The 23,463-nt window shown below is 40.0% G+C and overlaps 1 pseudogene; it reads right to left on the reverse strand.

Annotated features, from left to right (window-relative positions):
- Nucleotides 1–682: 682 nt before the first annotated feature.
- On the reverse strand, nucleotides 683–20,506 carry LOC128508562 (sodium/hydrogen exchanger 9B2-like; annotated as a pseudogene).
- Between the last annotated feature and the right edge of the window lie 2,957 nt (nucleotides 20,507–23,463).

The following is a 23,463-nucleotide window of genomic DNA, read 5'->3' on the forward strand; positions in this document are numbered from 1 at the left end:
CTTCCCCAATTTTACATGGTTTATATACCCTTACTTAGCAATTACATCATTGTTTGCTCCTCCTTATGTCAAGAAACTACTTAATATTCATGAGAAGTAAGCTAATTTTGCTCAGGTCAGATTGATGTGGCACCTCCCCATTACATAATTTTTCCCTCCCATCTCATATTTATTCATGTCTGGGTCGGCCTAAAAATCTTGTTTTAATTCTTCCCTGTTTTGGAAAAAGTTTGGTTTGTTCCTGTTTTTTAACCAGACTACTGACCACTGCTGGTGATGAATTGGGTTTTCGTCTGAGAAAGTTTTCAGCTTTTAAATACATAATAATCATATTCCTATTTTCCTATTCTTATTCAATAACTTTCCTTAAAGATATTGAAATAATTTATTGGGCAATTTTTTGATTTATTATACTTTATTTATTCATTCTTTTTATGATCTGAAGATTATAATAAATAATTATTGGACTTTATAATTAGGGTCTAAGTACACCCTGACTAAGTACAGTAAGGATCAAAATTTTGTCAAAGCTTGATTGCATTAGATTATATTATTTTAAATATTGTTATTATTGCATAATTATTATAATAATTTTCCTTAATTAAAAGACTGATCATTAATATTTTGATTAATAAAATAATACTATTCCTCTTAAATTATAATTTGATTATTAACCTATATGACTTTAAACATTGACGTTTGATAATATACATATACATTATGGATTAGTAATTATAGTTTAATTAATTATTCAATTAATATTCAAAAAGTTACAATCTTTATTAATAAATTTTGGTTATGTAGTATAATATAAAGTGTAGTAAGGGATAGTCATGGATTTGATTATTAACTATTGATCCCTTTGTTTTTTAGCTTTAAAACACGAAGTCTGGCCATCTGTGCTCTGTGTCCAAAAAAACGGAACTGAAAGTTATTTCTTTTAACTTTTTCCTAAGCATCTCTGTTGATCTTATTTTGGCAGAACTTTTTTGGACTTTTCCATGAGGTTCTGCCTGCCTTTAAGTTCCTTATTTCTTGCTCTCTGTGTGTACGAGTTGTTCTTGGGTCATACTTTGCATACGTTCCTGCTAAATTATCGTTAATTATGAGTAAACAGCTATAAAACAAAATAAAGAGGAGTAAATATAATTAGTATTATTATTTTTCCTAGTATTATTATTTTTACTTATTGCTTTGTTTCCTATGCCTGCCTTCTACCTGTATATTTTTCACTTCACCAATTTGTTGTGCAGGCGCCTGCTCTTTTATTGTAGCGAGCAGATCAAGGCCTCTTGAACAGAGGCCTTCTGGGTATTTAGTACTTCACACTTGAATATAATTGTAGGCCAATAAAAACTGATTAACACTATTCCATTACTTTTTGCTAAATAAACCATACACAAGATGTAATAAATCTACCATAAGGGTATTATATTTTTAAACCAGCAAAAACTTTATAATGAGAACTAAACAATTTCCTAAAATATACAAAAATGCATTCCGTTGTATTTTGACTTATACAACGTAAATAGGTGTCTTTCTACATTTTTCCACATTCTCTCATGCCTTTATTTTACATTCTTTCAGTCACATAATTATAAAAATTATAAAGGCCTTAAGATAATCAAGAGTAACAACAAACCAGTTCATATACTGTACATATACTGTATATACACACTACCCCTTAAAAGTTGGCGGGATGTTAGTAACACTTTCTAATTCCATGGCCGTTCCTGATTTTTAATTCTCTTTTTCTACACTGTAAAGCAATACTGAATGTGTTTATCCAAAATACACAATACGTTCTCACTAATTTGAACAGTTAATATTGAGATGTATCATGCTCTGTAAAGCTTCACAACAGCTCTAATCCGAAGTGCTGTTTGTTAATTAGTGATTTCTGAGGCTGGTAACTCTAAATGAACGTACAGAGGTAAGTTTTTGGTATGACTTTCCTGGGAAGGTCTTCATAAGAGCCATGGTGTTTGATAGAGAATCACAGTGGAGTATCAGTTGGGAGTCACAGAGGAGAACTTTAAAATGAGTCACAGCAGAGAAAGTGAGAAGTCACAGGAGAGTCACAGAAGATTCACAAAGTCAAATAGAGATTTAGTCACTGCTCTTCTGACCGTCTGTTCTGGATAATTCAGTAACCTTAGATTGCACTTTCATAGGTGATCCGAGCATCTGATGGTGACAGAGTACCCTGACTCACAGCTGAAACACACACACACACACACACACACACACACACAGTGTTAAATTTGTATAGAGTTAAATTTAAGAATCCTATTGGTTTGTCCCTCTATCTATCTATCTATCTATCTATCTATTCATGCATTTTTTTAGTCAACCTTCCATGTGTGTGTGAGATGTCTCACCCCACTCCGGGTTCTTGGGTCTCCTCAGTAGGCGTGGTCCACACAGACCGATAATCAGCGCTCCAAGTGGAGCAGTGATGAGAATGGAGAGAACAGCCACACTCAGCACGTCCATACCAAAATGCTGAAATTCATTATGCTGCTTCCATGTGCCATGTCCAGAGCTGTCGAGCCAATTGCAGCCTGCCAAAAGAGACACTCAGCCAATCAGCTTGCAGTTTCCACTTTATCTTATTTTCCTGTTTCCTTGTTAGTAACGGACAAACCACTGACTTAGCACATATTCTCTTAGCGTACTACACCAATAAAATAGTTACTTGTGTCATATGGGAATATCTGAGTACTCTACCATCCATCCATCTATGAACCTCTGTAGTCTAACTAGGGACCCTGGAGGCCAGTGGTGGCCATAGTATTTATTCCTGTTTTAACAACTCTGGTAGAACCTACAGTCTACATTCACACATTCATTCACACACTACTGGAAGTTTGGGAATGCCTATTAGTCTAATCTGCATGACTTGCACACAAACTCCGGGAATCAAAGCCGGACAATGGAGGTGCAAGGCAACAGTGCTAACCACTAAGCCACAGTGCTGGCATATACTGTATGTTCCCAATAATATTTAAAATCCAGAAGAAAGACAACTGTAAGAACAAAGGATAAAATATAAAAATGCAAAAGAAAAAAGACACATGGGATATAAATTTGTCACATTATAAACATGTTTAAGTGATGGTGACCTGAACAGTCGCTTTAGGCATCCAAGCCAGAGCGATGAAGAGCTTCTCTTTAAAAGTAAATCCAGCACAGAGGACCATAACGAAGGTGAAGAAGATCCTTACACTCAGGGCAATGCTGAGGGCAGCAAGACCCAGGGCTGAGAACACACACACAGATGTTGTGCATATGCAAAACAGATCCAACTCCTTAAACAGATAAGTGTTTTCTACTGTTTAATACAGAGTGTGTGTGTGTGTGTGTGTGTGTGTGTGTATGAAAGAGAGGGAGACTGACCCACAGTGATGGGCTCTAGAGCACCAATGCTGATTTCAGCTCCAATCAGCCCAAACAACAGAGGCTGAAACACGTCCCATACCTTACCTACAACCTTCTCTACAGGAGCCTGAAAAACACACACACATACACACAAGAGGAAAGAAAGTGAAATCAAGACATAAATACGAACAAAAATAAAATAAATAAATAAAATAAATAAATAAATACAGAGAGAAGAAAAAAATTGCATAAAAGAAGAAAATGGAAAAGAATAAAAAATAGCACAGCAAAAGTGAAAGAAACAAACAAGTAATTTATGGAAGAAAAAATATCAAAGCAAAGAAAAAAGGCTAAAATGAAGGAAAAGAAAAAAAGACAGTAATTTGAGAATTGATAATTAGTAAATCAATAATAGACAAAAGAATAAGAATAAAGAAAGAAAAAAAGAAAGCAGAAAGAACAAAATAAGTGAAAAATATTCTGCCTTATTGTTTTCCCAGCCAGTTCCAGCGAGGAATGCAAGGACGAGTGTACAGAGTCCTCCCGAACCTGGAAATCCAGCCACATTGGAGCCGAAAACAGCAAACACACTAAGGCCGAGCAGCAGGAAGGAACGCTTCAGCACAAGAGCTTTCTACAGAACACACACAATAAACACACAATTATTATCACACATTTAAAGTACAAATAAACTTAACTACAGTACATTTATTCTCTAGACTGATGTCATTTTGCCAATGTGAAGAGTAATTAGGAATCTTTACCTGGTCCTTGCTGGGAAAATAACGGAGGAAGAAACCGAGAGCCACACCCACAACTACACCTTCTAAAACCTCTAAAAACCCTCTGAAGATGTTGAACCAGGTGGAAAGTGCAGGGGGCAGCACAGAGACTGGGCTTATAACCAAAGTTAGAATCAGCCACATCTTTTTTTTTTTTTTCACTTCCTGAGTCTTACGTTCCAGAACATTATTGTGTAGTTGTTTTTTTTGTCTGTTGCCCTTTTTGCTTTTTAGGTTTCTTAGTGGTTCCATCCAGTGCTTGCTACTTCTGATCTTAGTGCTGCAACCAATTCTGTCATTCCAGTCTTCTGATTGGCTGCAGCACATCTCAGTACTTCGACCAATCCCCATCTTCCAGCTGGCTTTTAAGAAGCCATTTCAGGAAGTAGAGTCCATCTTGAGACTCACATTGTCTTGGCCACACTTTGATGGGGGCGGTGATTTAGCTAGACTGCGTTTTTAGTTTATTTTCAGCAGCACCCATTGCCAGTCTTTCAATTAGTACCTGACTTTAAACAACTGGTTTGACTTGTAAATATTTCAATTGGTATCACTTTATGTAAATAAACACCCATTGCTAATAAATTATCTAGTTTGTCATCACTTTGGTTCCAACCTGTGCTGGGAATTCAACTAGCCAATGTCTAACAAATTTAAGTATACCCCTAGACCACCAAGAGTCGTAACATTTTTGGGGGCTCATCCGGGATTTTAAAGATCCCGATGTTTTTTGTTTGTTGACATTGGTATTGTTGTTCTCAGCACGCTTGGCAAAATGATTTCATTTGTAGTGGATGTTGTCTATTGCTTAAGGCAAATTAGTTTTGTATATTGGTTTTAAATCAGGTATGTGGTCATTAAATTTGGACTTGTTTATTCAGAACCCAACCCTTGGGGAACTTGATAAATGTCGCAAAGATGAGTTAATTCATATTGCTGAACATTTTCAGGTTATAGTGAGCAAGCAAAATCTTAAAAGAGAAATCCGGCAAGTTATTTATGATCAGTTGGTCGAGTTGGGGATTTTTGCTGTGGAGAGTGTAACTCCTGAAGAACTGAATCCTCTCAGTGTGACTGAAAGGCTGTGCGATCATGAATGGATGTTTGATGATGGTGTTACCGCCCTTTGATCCCATATCACCCGCCTCGACTGGTTCAATGGGAGATGGCAGACTTAAGTCACGTCTGGCCAAATTACAGTATGAGGCTTAGGAAAAAGCACGTGCCCACCAAGCTGAGTTGGAGCTGCGATTTAAGATTTGACAACTGGAGATAGAGGCTGATAAGCAGGTCAAGCTGCGACAGCAAGACATAGAGGCTGCTAAAGCCACACGCCTGGTTTCTCCTGTCCCCGATACAGGTATATCCACAGCTGCTTCAGTGAGTGCGCCAGCTGCCTCGCCTCACTCGCACCATACTGACATAAGTAAGTATATTTCACTTGTTCCAAATTTTCGTGAAGATGAAGTTGACTCATACTTTCAAGTATTCGAACGTATTGCATTGACCCTCCATTGGCCACCTGAAATATGGACCTTGCTATTGCAGTGTAAGCTGTGTGGCAAAGCCCAGGAGATTTGTTTCGTCAGTTGAGGAAAGCTTAAATTATGATACTGTGAAGTCTGCAATATTAAGGGGTTATGAACTAGTGCCAGAAGCATATAGATAACGTTTTAGGAACCATAAAAAGGGTATGCAACAGACCTATGTAGAGTTTGCTCAAGAGAAAAGCTTGTTAGTTGATAAATTGTGTACTGCCACTAAGACAGTGGATTTTGATGAGTTACATAAACTTATTTTACTGGAAGAATTCAAGAATTGCTTGCCTGGGCGTATTGTAGTACATCTAAATGAACAAAAAGTAAATTCTGCGTCTCAAGCTGCTATACATGCTGATGAGTTTATGCTTACGCATAAACCTGTGTTCTCTGTACTGCGTCTCGTCCTAAAACAGTGGTAAAACAATGCGTCTGCTCATTCCTCTCCTCCCCGTACACCGGCTAAGACAGAGCGGGGAAGGGAAATGAGAGAATGTTACTATTGTCATAAAGTTGGTCACTTGATTGCAGACTGTCGTGCTCTTAAAAGTAAACATGCACGACCCACAAGTGTTGATCTAATTCAAACAACAGTCTTGAACATATCATTATATCCAGAAAAGCAGTTAGTCGATGCAAGTTATCATCCATTAGTTTTTAACCAGCAACCAATCCAGATACTCATGATACGGGCACCGCCCACTCGGTATTGATCGCTGATGTGCTTGTTTTGGATGAACAGACTTCGTGTGGTACAAGTATTCTTATGCAGGGCATTGAGATGGGCATTGTTAAAGCCCCTGTACATAAAATCCACTTAAAGTGTGAGCTTGTAAATAGTGTGGTGTCAGTAGCTGTGCTTCCAGACTTGCCAGTTCCTTATTCTCGGGAATGATATTGCTGGGGGTAAAGTAATGCCATCATTAGTGGTTTTTGACAAGAAACCCGGGCCCACTGTAAATGATGAGTTGTCCACCACTTATCCTGACACTTTTTCTGCATGTTTTGTGACTCATTCTCAGGCTAAGCAGCTGGATAATGAGAAGTTTACTCTTGAGAACACATTTATGCATACTGAAAACCCTTGTTACTTAGAACTAAGAGTGTGGAAAAACCTTGTGTTCGTGAAACAGATAAAGATAAATTTCAGAAGCTTAATTCAAACATGACCCGTGAGCAGGTAATTATCGCACAGGGTAAGGATGAGACGTTAAAAAGGTGTTTTGATGCGGTACTTTCAAAGGAACAGGTAAAACAGCAACCCACAGGTTATTTTGTTGATGATTTGTTGTTGATGCGTAAGTGGAGTTCTACACGTGAACAGAGCTGACTGGAATACCGTGTACCAGGTGGTCATTCCTTCTGTATACCGACCTCATGTATTGTCCCTTGCGCATGACCATGTACTGTCCGGTCACTTAGGAATTACCAAAACTTATCACAGAATTCTGAGACATTTTTTTTGGCCTGGTTTGAAAAAAGATGTTGGTAGATACTGCCAGACAGGTCAGACATGCCAGTGCAGTAGTAAACCAAATGCTCCCCTTACTCCAATACATATTGTACATGAACCATTTTAACGTGTAATTATTGACTGTGTTGGCCCATTGCCAAGGTCGAAAGCCGGTAATCAGTTCCTTTTAACTATCATGTGTGCTACTACTCGTTTTTCTAAATCTGTTCCGCTTCGTAAGATAACTGCATCTACAATCATTAAAGCCCTTATTAAGTATTTTGCAATATTCGGTCCTAAGGTCACCCAGAGTAATCAGGGGATGAATTTTATTTCGAGAGTGTTTAATCAGGTGTAAAAGGTTCTTGCAATTCAACACAATGTTCCTAGCGCCTACCATCCTGAAAGCCAGGGGGGGGGGGGTACACATCAGCTCCGAAACTGTCTGTTACTTAAAGTAACTACACGCACTCCACCTCACTTCGTCTCGTCTGCTGTCCTTTCCTCGCTGCAAGCTCCAGTGTCGAAGCTTCCGCACCCGATCACAATTAAAGCTCTAGATGGCAAAACCTTAGCGTATTCGCCTGTTGAACATCTTTCCGTGCCCCTCCGGTTAAAATTTCCCGGTCATGCAGAGGAATTAAAATGGGTTTACCATGGCTCAGTTCTCACAATCCCAATATCGATTGGGCAGGCTCACGCATCATTTCCTGGGCCCCAAGATGCGCTAAATTCTGTACACCGTCCACGTTAACGGTCCAAACCACCACTATTGAAAGCCCGACCGCCCAGGTATCTACCACAGTGCCATCTGAGTACAGTTCGTTTAAAGATGTATTTAGTGTTAGGGCAGCCGCACGACTTACCCCTCACCGTCCGTGGGACTGCGCAATTGATCTCTTGCCGGGGAAAACACCGCCTTGCTCGTGCATTTATCCGTTGTCCGTGGCAGAAACGCGGGCTATGGAGGAATACGTGACTGAGGCTCTCAGTCAGGGGCTCATCAGCAGGTCCACGTCACCCGCGTCGGCAGGTTTCTTTTTTATCGAAAAAAAAGGTGGGGGTCTACGTCCATGTATTGATTATCGAGGGCTCAATGCAATTACAGTAAAATATAAGCACCCTCTGCCATTTTCCAAACTCGACCTCCGCAGCGCCTATAACCTCGTTCGTGTTCGCAAGGGTGATGAATGGAAGACTGCGTTTAGCACTACATCAGGTCATTACCAATATAACGTCATGGCTTATGGACTGGTAAATGCACCTGCGGTGTTTCAGGGGTTCATGAATGACGTGTTTCGGCATATGTTGAACTGTTTTGTTATAGTTTATTTAGATGATATTCTAATATACTCACGGTCATATGTCGAACACATCTGTCATGTAACCGCCGTCCTTCATCTACTACGGGAACACGGGCTCTATGTGAAAGCAGAAAAATGCGAATTCCACAAGAGTGAGATCGCATTCCTCGACTATCACATAGGGCCACAGGGGGTCGAAATGGATGCAGCCAAGGTAACGGCGGTGCAACAATGGCCGGAACCCAAGTCAGTAAAGGCGCTACAGAGCTTTTTTTTGGGTTTGCTAATTTCTATAGGCGCTTTATTAGGGGCTTCAGCACGATGGCAGCACCGCTCACTGGTTTGTTAAAGGGGAAACCATAACGGCTACGCGCGTTTTCTCTGGAAGCACGTACGGCTTTCCAGCGCCTAAAACAAGTTTTCACCTCCGCGCCTATTCTAAAACTGCCTGATCCAGAGAAGCCCTTTTTAGTCGAGGTCGATGCGTCGGAGGTGGGGTTGGGAGCAGTGCTGTCACAGCGCCACGGCCACCCAGAAAAGCTCCCCTGTGCTTTTTTTTTCCCGGAAACTGACACCTACCGAGCGCAATTATGATATCGGGAATCGCGAACTGCTAGCAGTCAAAGCGGCGTTAGAGGAGTGAAGGCATTGGTTGGAGGGAGCTAAATACCCATTTGTGGTACTAACAGATCACAGGAATCTGGAGTACCTCCAACAAGCAAAGAGACTTAACTCTCGTCAAGCCCGATGGGCGCTGTTTTTCACACGCTTCCATTTTCCCATCACGTACCGTCCCGGTTCAAAAAATATAAGGGCGAATGCGCTATCCCACTGTTTCCCGACGCCGGATCTGAATTCGGATCCTGAACCCATATTGCCTCCGTCACTTGTCGTGGCTCCGGTACTGTGGGATATCGACTCGGAGATAACCCAGGCGATGCGGTCCCAACCCGTGCTGCGGGGTTGTCCACCGGGCCGAACCTACGTCCCGGAGTCACTTCGAGAACGAGTGACGATAGAGGCACATTCCAGCTTTTCTTCAGGACACCACGGCGTTTTGAGAACATACCATCTCCTAGAACCAAAGTTCTGGTGGCCAAACATGCGGGAAACCGTGAAAACTTGTGGTTTCGTCTTGTGCTGTTTGCGCAACAACTAAAACCCCTCGATGTTTGCCAGTTGGAAATTTAAAGCCCCTGCCCACACCGAACAGGCCGTGGTCCCACATCGCCGTGGATTTTGTAACGGATCTGCCGGTGTCTAAAGGGTACAATACAATATTAGTCGTGGTAGATCGCTTCTCTAAGGGATGCCGATTTCTCCCATTTAGCTCGCTTCCAACCGCCCTCCAGGTAGCAGAAACCCTATTCGATTCGGTGTTTCGCTACTACGGTATTCCGGAGGACATTGTTTCAGATCGTGGTCCCCAATTCATCGCGAGAGTCTGGAAAGCTTTCTTCCAGAAGTTGGGGACCACAGTTAGCCTAACGTCGGGTTATCACCCCGAATCTAATGGAAAGGCAGAGCGGACTGTCCAGGATCTCGGGAGGTACCTCCGGGCATATTGAAGTAGTCGACAACATGAGTGGGCAGACTGCTTATTCTGGGCGGAATATGCACAAAACTCACTGAAACACTCCTCGACCAGCTTAACGCCGTTTCAATGTGTACTGGGGCACCAACCACCGCTCTGTCCATGGGATGCCACTCCCACCGATATCCCCATGGTGGATCAGTGGTTCAAAAGAGCGCAAAAAGTATGGAAGGATGCGCACACAAAAATCTCCGAAGCAGTTCGCCGTTTTAAAAAATTTCGCCGATAGACGGCGAAGGGAAAGTCCTCCGCTCCAGGTAGGCGATCGAGTGTGGCTCTCGACAAAGGACCTTTCCCTCAACCTCCCATGTCGCAAACTCTACCGTAAATACATCGGCCCCTTTCCCATTGTAGCGTGCATTAACCCTGTCTCTTTTAAGTTACAGCTACCTTCTCATATGCGTATTAACCCTGTCTTTCATGTGCCCTTCTCAGGCCAGTAGTACGGGGCCCTTGGACGGAGGCGTCGCAGAGCCTTCGCTCCCCGGGGCTGTGGAAATAGCGGGCGCCCCTGCGTTCAGAGTCAAAAAACTTCTAGACTCCCAGAGGAGAGGAGGTGTCCTGCAATACTTGGTCAATTGGGAGGGGTACGGACCGGAGGAGCGCAGGATGTGCTAAGCAGAGAGCTTATTACAGAATTCCACCTGACATGGCCGGACCGCCCAGCACCACGACCTCCGGGCCGACCCCCCCGCCGGCAAATCCAGCGGGTCGGTGGGTCCCGACTCCCTCCGGTAATGCAGAGAGCGCGCCCACACCTCTCCCGGGCAGCCAGTCCTGGGAGGGGGGGTAATGTCACATCTGAGCCACCTCAGTCCTGGGGAGTAAGATCTGGCTCACCTGTCTACTGAGCCGTCGCTTTGTCTCCCCTTGAGCCCAATCCCAATTCTACCCCTTACCCCTACACTTAGCCCTACCCCTCCGTTTGGCGCATTCACGTGAAGGGGTAGGGGTGTCTCATTTCTCTTTTGGTTGGAGGGGTAGGGGTAAGGGGAAGGGCCAGATAGCCCTCCAAACGAAGATTTTTCGGGACCTCACTTCAAACGAAGGGCTAACGAAATTTTCAAGATGGCCGCTCACTCGAGCAAGCAGACCCGTAAATTTAACGAATTTTTGCCATTAATAAGGATTTTTATGACAAGTTTTCATTATATGTATATTAATTTTAGTCTTGTGTTTGTGTTTATGGTGATGTTTTGTAAAAAAACTTTTGCAAAAAAAACGCTAAAGTTTGCTAGCGGATAGCGCCGATTGCGCAATATTACAAAAATATATTTTTATGTCATATACACTTTACTGTATGCTACAAACAAATATGAAAGTTCAGTAGCACGGCAGTTTGCCGAGCTTTTGATAACGCATTGTTTGTTTTGCTTACGGCCATACTGTATGTGTACATGTAAATGAACGGATACGTATGATGACGTATAACAGTGTTGTAGTGGTGTCCCATTTCTTAGGGGAAATATTTTAACCCTTCCCCTTTCCACTTCGTTTCAAGGGACAAGGGGAAGGGGCGAGGGGTAGGGGAAGGGGTAGAAAATAGAATTGGGATTGGGCGCTAGTGTGTCTGCGTGTGTAACATGTCCTCCTTAATTCCTAGATTACCTGCACCTGTGTCTACCCCGTGTGTGTCCCTATTTATTCCAGTCGAACCCGTAGCCCCTCGTCTGTTCACTGTTGCACCATGTCTTGTTTTTTCCATGTGACTAATCTTTGTGTGTCTTTTGTGTTGACCCAGGACTGAGGGAGTCTGCAGGCGGAAAATCCTTTTCGTTCTCTCACAGAAAGTTCAAGTTCAAGTTCAAGGCTGACCGAGAGGCAGCGCTGAGTTCCTCGCAAGGCTGTAAATCCAGTTTGTTTGGTGTGACCTAAGTACTCTTCTTTTTTCCCGCCTGCAGACCCGGCCTGGGGAAGCTTTTCCCCATCCGGTTTTTGTTGTGTTTGGTTTGGTTGTGTTCTGTGTTTTTTGTTTGGACTCATTAAATACCATTATTATTATATATTTCTAACCCTGCGTTTGCATTCGCTTCCTCCATAATCATGACAGCTACTGTACTGTCGGGTATGCCAGGGTGTCAAAAGCCAATTTAACGTTGAACCTTGCGAAATGTGATTTTGCTAAGGCAACCATTACGTATCTTGGAAAACAGGTTGGGCAGGGGCAAGTCCGTCCAGTTGTTGCTAAAGTTTCAGCCATCTCAAATTTTCCTGTTCCTACTACCCGGCGTCAATTAACGTGGGTTTTGTAAAAACTTCTGCAGCGTTGTAAGTCCTCTTACAAGTTTGTTAAGCCCCTCGCAACAGTTTGAGTGGTCTTTGAAATGCCAACATGCATTCAACAGTGTGAAAGTACTGCTGTGCAGCGCTCCAGTACTTGCACCACCAAATTCTGATTGCCCATTTAAGTTGGAGGTTGATGCTAGTGCTGTGGGGGCTGGGGCAGTCCTATTGCAGGAAGATGCAGATGGAATTGACCATCCGATTTGCTATTTTTTCCCGCAAATTTAATAAACACCAATTTAATTACTCCACTATCGAAAAAGAGGCTCTTGCATTACTTATGGCACGCCAACATTTCGAAGTGTATGTGTGTTCTAGTTTGCTCCCTGTTGGCGTCTATACTGACCATAACCCACTTGTTTTTCTGTTAAAAATGTATACTTAGAACCAGAGGCTGATGCGCTGGTCTCTGATTGTACAAAATTATAATCTAGACATCACACATAAGAAAGGGACGGACAACATTGTAGCTGACACCTTGTCTCGATCCGACATGTAAGTTTTTTTTTTTCCCCTCTTACTTATGTGAATGTAATTGTGTTCGTTATTGTTTCATGTTATCTTGATTTTGTTTTGTTTAACAAACGTTTTAAAATGTTTGTTGCCCTTTTTACTTTTTTCAGGTTTCTTAGTGGTTCCATCCAGTGCTTCTGATTGGCTGCTCTACATCTCAGTGCTGCACCCAATCCCATCATTCCACTCTTCTGATTGGCTGCAGCACATCTCAGTACCTCGACCAATCCCCACCCTCTAGCTGGCTTTTAAGAAGCCATTTCAGAAGTTAGTCATGTTTTTGTCACAACCCGCCAAGCCACAGCTCCACCATGATTTCATAAACACTCCTGTTCCACGTTCCCAACCTCTCCTTACATCTCACCACCTCACGTTCCGCCTTTCACACACCTGTGTGCCATCTGTGATCATTCCCCTTACGTATTTAAACCATACACTAACACCACCTTATCGCCAGATTATTGTGTGCCTTCCATAGCCCAATTCTCCAGCGTTTATTTCATGCCTTGACTCTTTGCTACCGACCACGCTTTGTTTTTTCTCGACCTCGCCATTGTCTCATGTTTTTGATTCCCACGCTCACGGATTTTGTTATTGACCATTGGATTTGTTTCAACGACTACGAACTCGGATCACGAACTTTCCCTCGCCTCTCTGGCACCGAACTCTGCTCAGAAAGCTTAATGAAATCAGCCACCAACCTGTGCGACGTCTCCATTCACTCGCCGGCTCTCTACGCCTCCGCATCCCTGCACGAGTCACGCTGCACGCAAAGCCCTGTCGCCGGCTCTCCGCACTTCCGCATTCCTGCGCAGGACACACATAGCGCTCTCGCCGGCTCACGGCGCTTCCGCATTCTCGCGCCTCTCTCTCCCTTTCTCTGCACACGCAGCTCCCCAACACAGCGCAGCAAGCGCTCCAGCTACAAACCCGTTTTCAAAGAAAACCACTGCCAAGCCAGTTCCAAATCCCACATCCAACATAATCAATTCCTTAAAGTTGCTCCACTGCACTTGGATCCATCTCGACCTGCGCACGTAACAGTTTTGCGCTCATCAGATTTATTTATTCTTTTTTTTTTCTTGCCTTTTTTTATTTTTAGAGAAGACTAGATGGGGAGATTGTGATTTAGCTAGACTGGGTTTTTGGTTTATTTTCAGCAGCACCCATTGCCAGTCTTCCAATTAGTACCTGACTTTAAACAACTGGTTTGACTTGTAAATATTTCACTTGGTATCACTTCTTGCACTTTATGTAAATAAATACCCATTGCTAATAAATTATCTAGTTTGTCATCACTTTGGTTCCAACCTGTGCTGGGAATTCAACTAGCCAATGTCTAACAAACTTAAGTGTGCGACCCGTATACCCCTAGACCACAAAGGGTCATAAAACTGAGGCTTAATGATAGTTCAGGGCTGGTGTGAAGACTGTAAACAGAGATGAGAAAACTATGGAGGGGACAGGCTCAGCTAAGGGTAAATCCACACCTTTCAGTGGTTTTGAGTGTTTTTCTTGGCAGTGTTGCAGTCCCCTGGCAAACTGGACAAGTTCCAAATGTTGACTCCTATATAGAGACTGATCATGGACTGTAATGATATGGTTTTCTAGGAAACTTGTCTCAACACCTTCATCCCATCAACAGTATGCTGGACCTCAATGGGAGCACCATTTTCACTGCTGATAAAAAACAGCAGAAGTATGCAGTTATGTAAATAAAACATGGTGCACAGCATCTACTATTGTTGCCATGCAGGAAACAATTATAACATTTCCCAACAGAAAGCCCTTTATGAACCGAGAAGTCTGCCTTCTATTTCTAACAAGTACCACTGTTAGTAACCTAGCAACTAGTGTAAGGATCTATCCAATGATGGAAAATTTCAAAGCACGTCAGTAAATCGCTCTTTAAATGTATGTAAATGTAAATGTAAATGTTTCACAAAAACCTTTAACCGGTCTCTTTGATCTGTCAAATCACCATTTTCATAGCAAAATGTTTTGAAAGGCTGGTTCTTACTCACCTTAAAGCCTGCTTGCCATACCAACCTCCCCCCCACCCCCCCACCCGCACCCCCTGGATCCACACCATTTTCTTGCCACCCCAACAGGTCACCTAAGAATGCCATCGTCACAGCACTCCATTCTTTTCTGACAGACTAAAACAACTCTACCTTATGTATTAATGCCATTTTTTTTTTTTAGTTCAGCATTCAATACAGTCAGCACGTCCAGGCAAATCTTAAAGCTTAAACAACTTTGCAGCAGTACTTTTTGGTAGTGGACCAGTCAGACCTCTAGTCTGTCAGACTGCAGAACCTCACCTCCCCTCCGGTTTCATCCTGAATCCTGAATCCCGCAGGGATGTGTATTGTCCTTATATTCCCTCTTCACCCATGACTCTGAACCTGTGCATGCCAATAGTATTATCATGCTTTTAGACAGGTGATAGGCTTGACCAGAAGCAACAATAAAACGGGCTTATAGGGATAACATCCATCCTGCACCTAGTGTCATGGTGTGAGGAATAACCTGGAAAACGGCTGAGGTAATTCTTGACTTCAGACATGCTGGAAAACACACTCATGCTCTTATTCACATCAGTGGAGCCACTCTAAAGCATATATCGTATGTATATAAGCAGAGTTTAAAGTTCCAATCAGTCCACATCTCACTATTTCTTCACTGCTTACCCACTATGCATCTTCTGTACTGTACATCTTTTGTACCCCTTTCTTTAACTGCTGCCTTTACTACCTATATTTATATCCATATCCATTATATCCATAATTGATTCAATATATTCATATATGTTTTGTAACATGTTATATTCTTAACATCTCTCAAACACTGCATATGCAGTTGAACCAGTTCTAATACAATCTACTTTAATGACATTCAGTTACCAGTGGCGAAAGCGATGCCGAGGCAGGTAGTGAACCCTGTAATGGCGAGGACATCATCAAAGCTTCCAGCAGCCATTAACAACGTAGGCACGCCCTGTTCTATCCCATAGCCATCTTTCTGCAGCAGCAGCATGGACGGGACCACAACAGCAGGAGACACGGCACCCAAAACAAACCTAAACACAACACACACACTTAAACAACCCTTAGACACATTGCTTAGGTATGGCTCGCTGTTTAGATCTGTTATAATTGTATATAAAAAATTTTTTTAAAAGTTGCACCTGTAATTAAATGTAAACTGTGCATGTAATGAGAGGTTAATATAAGCAGGCGAACCCCAGAATGAAGCCCCAAATCCATGGAAGTCCCATGAGGAAGTGCGACAGCAGAGCCACAGTTGGGGCTTCAATTAGACATGGACCGACAGCTACACGGACACACACCGCCTTCAGCTTTTTCAGGGCCTGAAATCAACAACGCATGAAATCTTACTTTTGGTAACCTAACCACAAACACACTGTACTTAGTTGCTTAAATTTATTTTTCAACTGTATTAACTTACAGAATCTGCTTTTTTTCTATCTGCTTATGTAGAACATTCAAATGTAACTATAAAAAAACAAACTACACATACAAACACAACATAAACTTTTGTCCTGGCAGTATGTGGGCGGAGCAAGGAAATATTTGACATACCGAGGCATCCAATCCCAGGCCAGCTCGGGTCAAAATAACAGCAAGGGCGATGTTTCTGAGTGAAGTAGACCATTTAAAGTTAATGTAAACAGCCTCTGTTACCACGGGGATGTTCCTGAGAAGGAGACCTGCTACCAACATACCTGACCACGCACACACACATACACAAAGTAAAATGTTTACAACCAACTGGGATATCAGTTACACTTTTCTTACTTTGGTTTGGGAAAAAAATATTGCTGAGAATAAAAGTAGGCATTCTACCCAGGAGAGGGGGGAGGGGTGGGAGCCGGGGTAATCTGACAAATCCCACCAGCTTTCCTCCAATCAGAGAGCAGATTAACACGGTGATGATGCCGAAGAGGTTTCCTCCAGGAAGACACTCGTGCTCAGTGATGGACCAAACCACTCCATATAACACTGCAGCCATGGATGCTTTACACACACAAACAAACACTCTGATTAAGCAACGTTATGTAAGAGCTCAGAGTGTGATGTCACTAATCAAAATTTAACCAACCACAATTTGATATGCAAGTTAGATGACATAAGAGCCAGATCCAACCAAAGTCATTTATTCATATAACCGAAATGTTAAGTTATAAATGGTCAGTAAGAAAACTTGGCTGCTGTTTGCAGTGAACAGAGGATGGTTATTATGGTGACGTGTAAATATTTTCTGACAGATTTTGGCTGTTGTAAAAGGATTAAGTCCATGATAGATAACAACGGTGTTTACGCAAAATACTGACACTTCAGACACAGTTTTGACATGTTCACCTAGGGTAGACTCATTTTCATTGGCAGTTATTTATACAATAAAGTCTGCATGTTGAGTTATTGTTGGAGGGCAGGAAATCTGTACTGCTAAACGAGCTGTACATTGACACTACTTCGCTACTCTAACGTATATTTAATTATTCATTTCTATAATGTTGTCCCTTGAAAACATAAAATAAAGTGGTTGCTGAAATGTGACAGGTGTACTCATGTGTGCGATGTAGAGATGTTCTTAGACTGTATTGGTAGTTTATTAGAATTATTAGAATATTACTTCCAAATGTTTATTTAGAATTTTATACTATACAACTGTTTATAATTTACCAGACCACCAAAGGGCACCTGCACATGTTTTACTTCAGTTGTCTCACTTTCTGCTTTGTAGTCTACATCACTTGTTTTCTTGTCACAACCTGGTCTTGCTATTGGGTTGTTCATCTGATTCCTGGTTTCATCCACTATTTAACATTCACTTGATTTATTCATGAATATTTTCCGTAAGTGCATACTTAAGTGTGACTTCTTTAAATTACTAAAAATAAATAGAATCTAGGGGTGAGAGAGTGGGACCGTCATTCATTTGTGTGTCACTTGAAGTTATTCATAATTCATTGGTGTGCCACTTTGTCCTCTTCACCTTTGGTAATAAATGATGCGAGTAGGCCGCGGGGAGGACATGGACATCGCTTCCCCAGCCACAAACAGCATCGTCGCTTTTGCTCCGTGTTGGTGGAGGCGTCTATCGAGTGTACGGCTCTCTGCACCTCGGCCTCTCCCGTGTCCTCAATCATCAACGCCTGGAACGTCTGATTATCTGAACAGTGCTGGGAATATGAATTGAAACCTAATCGTAAACCTGTGCTGAACACTTTACTGTGTGTGTGTGTGTGTGTGTGTGTGTGTCATGACAACAGATAAGAAATATTAGAATAAAGTACATATCAGAGTGCAAGTTCGTGTTTGTTTTGCAGGGTTTGTCTCACACACTCTCTCTTTTATGCACACACACACACACATATACACAATCATAAATATATAGGCACACACATTACATGTCATACGACTTACTCATGTAACAACAAAGTACAAATATATAAAGAGAAGAATGTGGAACATAATACTGTATTTTTTATACTTATAAATAATGATATTACAATACAGTATATTATATATGCCAAAGTCTTTAAGTGTATAAGTGTGTATACTGTAAATACAATATGTAATAAAATAATATCAAAAAGTGATAATGCTACTAATAATAATGCAAAACGATTATTTTTTTCATGCATTAATAACCCATGATGTACCTCTGCATGGTTTCCCACCACACGAGCTTCGTCCTCCACCGAGTGGGAAGAATCAGGTTGAAGCTTAGCATGATCCATAATACAGCGAGATCACTTCATCTACTGGCAGCCTATGACACACCACTGAGGACAAAATATGGTATGTTGAAATTCAGATTATGATTCATTAGGTGTTGTTTAATAGTCTATAACAGCAGCTCTAACAATTCTGTATATAGTAGCAGTTCTTTTACAGCCACGTGTAAGGTGGATGTATAACGTAAATCACTGACATAATGCAGTTTACTAGAAAAGAAGACTTTTATCAAGGAAGTTTCCGCCTGGTAACAGTCAAAGTGACGCTGTATAACTATATAACTTTAGGTTTAAAGACATATCTCACAACAATTCCGGGTAAATTGATGGGGTGCATGTGGTAACACTTCCTATATCTTGTATCCAGATGAAGATACTGTGCATGCAAATAGCTTGTGTGTCTGTTAGAGCCATTTTGTAAAATTGGAAAATGCAAATGTGTTACCTATCGTCTGTCTGCCTCGGTGTCTCTCTATGACTTACATGTTGGTAACTGGTTCTTTTATTCTACAGTATGTACGTGACACAGATCACGTGGGCGAAAGCTTAATTACACACGCTTAGCTAATAATAAACAGAGTGTGTATTTGTCTATATCTTACCCGATTCGGGACCTAACAATCACAGAAAAATATTATTCAAACCCCATTCTGCTTTGTTTAATATAAAGCTTCATGTGTGTGTGAAGATTTAGTATATACATAGCAACACAGGTCTAAAGAAAGTGAGCAAGGATGATAGCAAGAAGAAAAGGGAGCCATTTACATCTCTAAATCAAGCTAAAGTGAGATTTAATGTCTATTTATTTCATGTCTTTTATGAATGTTTTTATTGTTTCTATGTGCAAAAATATGATTATAGTGTTGGAAATTGGTAATATTGTATTGAACATTTATATTTTTATCAGATAAAAAGGAAACACAAATACAATTTCATGCCCTTTTATGTCTGTAACCTCTTTTAATTATAATCTTTTTAATGATCCTAATTGTCATTCAGATGAAACCTGGATTTAGATTTCACAACAAAAGCCATAAACGTGAAAAAGTGTATTATTCTAAACTGCAAATGTGTTAAGATATTGCACATGAATTTGACATCATTATGGACACTACAGGTTTCTTGCTTTTTAAGAATAAAAAAAAAGCAACAATGTTTACAGGTCAAATACTTTAAAGGACTTACACAGTTTTAGTATCAATACTCATAAAGAAATATGAATAAAAAAATTGCCATTTTTGGGGCTCTCATAAAATTCTCTCTCTAAAACGACTGAAGTTAGCAACTTAAAATGTTTAGGGAAGTGAGATCAGTCAATTTCATGTCGCATAAACTTAAAAAGTAGCTTTTTTGGTCTGTATTATTATGTGTATTACATAATAAATAAATTAATAAAATCAGTACCGATACCTTGTTTCGGCTGTATGCATAAATCTCACATTTTCAGGGATTAAATCAAATAAATATAAAAAATATTTAAAGCTTTTGGTGTGTTTTTGGTGTTGTTTTGATGTGAAGTGAGCCTTAAACAGAGGCACCAGATTAAACTGAAGAGTTAATCCGAATTAATCCAGACAATTAACTCAGCATATGTTACATTAGCACCTCATGGACTAAAACAATGGACTACACATGTAAATAATATTACACACACACACACACACACAGTGAAGCAGCCAGATTAAATCTGCAATAATAAATAATTATAATAATAAAAAAAAAACGAAAGACCAGCAACAACAATAACAGATAGAGAAACAGATAGAGAAACAGATAGAGATATGTACTGTACACGTCAGTATGTTCGTCTCCTTTTCGGCTCACTCGCATCATACGCGTTATAATGTAACGCCGTTGTCATGGTTACTCACTTTCAGCCGAATTCGCTTTTCTTCTTCCTCTGATGCTGCGCCGTAATTTTAGGCTCGATCCCAAACACTTCCTCACTCTCTCTGTGCGCGCACTCTACAGGCTGCAGTGTCCTGGCATTTACACCCTACTCAGTGCACTACATAGAGTATAAGGAGCAGTTTGGGATAGAATCAGTCACAAGTAACGCGAATAAGCTAAAATGGGTGGCTGACTGAAAACTGCACGGAGTTCACTAACGGCTTTACCGACCATGACAAAATAAACAATGAGACTAATAACATTTTAGTGTTTAAAATTGATTGAAAACACCATCTTCATCAAACAAAGGTTTATCACTTTATAACAGAGAGTAATAATTCTTAAAAAAGTCATATTTAATAGTCATATTTAATAAATTTTACTCACACTTAATAGAGTAAATTTCACAGTTTTAAACAATCATAGCCTTCATCAGTGATGTGTTCGATTCGCTAGCAATACATTAATAGATGTAATAATTACAATAACAGTTAGGAAATTAAAAAATAATATGATTACACACAACACAAACAAACAAACAAAACAATGAATGGCCAGATAACGTCAGTGCCAAATAATGTGTCTCCCAAAAAGGGGCCAATATTTCTTGTGTTGAATCATTTTTAAGTCTTGCCCTGATTGGGTGTTGGTAAACAATTAAATAAAACACTAACCAGAATTTACCATAAATCAGTCTAAAATGTTGACTTAACAACCAGAAAATGTAATATATACATATACAGTTTATTAAGTCACAGCCAGGTGGCACAGTGGCATCGTGGTTAACAGTATCGAGTTATATCTTCAGGGCCCGGATTCGATTCCCACCTCGGGGTTTGTGTGCATGAAGTTTGCATGTTCTCTCCGCGCTTGGTGGGCTTCCTCCATGTACTCCGTTTTCCTCCAAAGACATGGAGATCAGGCTAATTGGTGTGTGAAAAAGCATGTGTATGTGTGTGCCCTGCGATGGATTGGCACCCTGTCCAGATTGTATACCCAGTCTTGTGCCCCAAGTCTTCTGGGATAGACTCCAGGCCCACACAACAAAGGTCTTCTCTAACATATCACAAATCATCATTATAAATATCAAAATAATGTCATGGCTGTAATAAAAGCAGAAGGTGATCTAATAAAATATTAGAGAGTTCAACTTAATCAATTAATTAGTTCATTCATTCATTTAGGGAAACTTTAGAGTATTTATTTTTGCCCAGACAGTGTTTATATAAAAATGAATAAAGCTTTATTATTATTATTATTATTATTATTATTATTATTTTCCACATTGTACATTAATACTGAATATGTCCAAACTATGAAATAATACACATGAATTTGTTTAACAAGTCAGTAAATATTTTAAATTTTAGATTCCCCTAAATAGCTACATTTAGCTTTGGCACATACATGGCATTCTCTCATCAGATTCACCTGGAATAGTTTGATGATGGTGGCTCACTGACATGCCAAAACAGCTTGTTTTTAGATGTGAAATAAATTGCTAAAGGTTTTGGTTTTTATGCCTCAGTTTGACCAACCCAGTTTTGGGATGTTATTCATGCATCCACTCCGGTGGACTGCATGTGCTTGAGAACTCAATTTAAAGGAATGTGTATTAGTCAAATAACCAGTAGGACTATCTACTGTATAATGTGAAAAGTATGACAATATATTAAGTTTAAATGATGTTTAGCAACTGTTTTAACATATTTAGCATGTTTTACACTGTAGCCTGTTGAATAATCAACAATGTGGGTGTGTGTAGACTGTAGTCTTACATAATCTGTTTTCATCAACAAAAATAAAAAGTGCTATCTACTTAAAAAAATATGGTAACACATATTTGCACATATTATTTTTAAGCAGCTTTTAAGGCTTGATTTTTTTAGAAGGATTTACTTGGATAAATCAAGTAAAAAATTCTAAATTATTTAGCCAGACGCATATTATTTTTATGTAGTATTTAAGGCTTGATTTTTTTCCCTAGCAAAATCTACTTAAATTAATCATGTAAAACATCCTAAACTATTTAGCCAGACAAAAGGTACCAATATGTATTAAGGAAAATTACTTAATATAAAAAACAACATTTTATAATGAAATGAATACATAATGAATTTTGGTGTTAAACATGCTTTTATTTCATGTTTCACTGGTATCAAAATATTAAAAACTGTGTAAAATAGTGTATATAACATTTACAGCAGTTTTAAGATCTGTAAAACAATTTGTAAAACAGTTTGTAACTGACAATTTCTATGTCATGAAATTAACTGTTTAGCATTATATGCTAACATCTTTTTTGTGGGAATAGTCACATTCTGTACTAAAACCTGACAGAACTTGTACAGTAAACCATTTCTAGGTTCATATCTTTGTAACATTGTAAAACAATGTTTCAGTGAACTGTGGAGACACTACAACAAACTCAAGTATGGACAGAATGTTTTCAGTAATGTTCAAAATGTTTAATTTATTTTATTTATATTACTGACACTAGTGCAAGAAAGAAACTTATTTAAGAAATTGAATTAAAATGTAAAAATTAGTAAGGGGCTTAACTTACTTCTTAACATTTTACACTGTTCGTCTGTTCCTTCAAAATGGCGTCTGATCACTGCTGTGATTGAGATTTAAATTAAGGTGACTCAATAAAACCCGGATAATTGGGCCAATTCTCTTAAATTAAATATGAAGCCTTTTTTTCCACAAAATTTTAGCGTAAATGGTCCCTTAAATTGGGCCTAAAAATTGCACCCATTTCCTTAAAAAAATAGGTAAAATTTATTTCTATATGCATATTATTTTTAATGATTACATTAATTTTTGTAATGAAAATTACAAGCCCCATGATTCATTTTTACAGTCTAAGTGTATTCTTACACCTTTGTCTGATTTCGAAGAGATAATATCAACACTTCCTGGCTCCTGACCTTCCTCCCTGGACAAGTAAATTTG

This window comes from Clarias gariepinus, chromosome 20 (genome assembly GCF_024256425.1).
Source record: "Clarias gariepinus isolate MV-2021 ecotype Netherlands chromosome 20, CGAR_prim_01v2, whole genome shotgun sequence".
Classification (NCBI taxonomy): Eukaryota; Metazoa; Chordata; class Actinopteri; order Siluriformes; family Clariidae; genus Clarias; species Clarias gariepinus.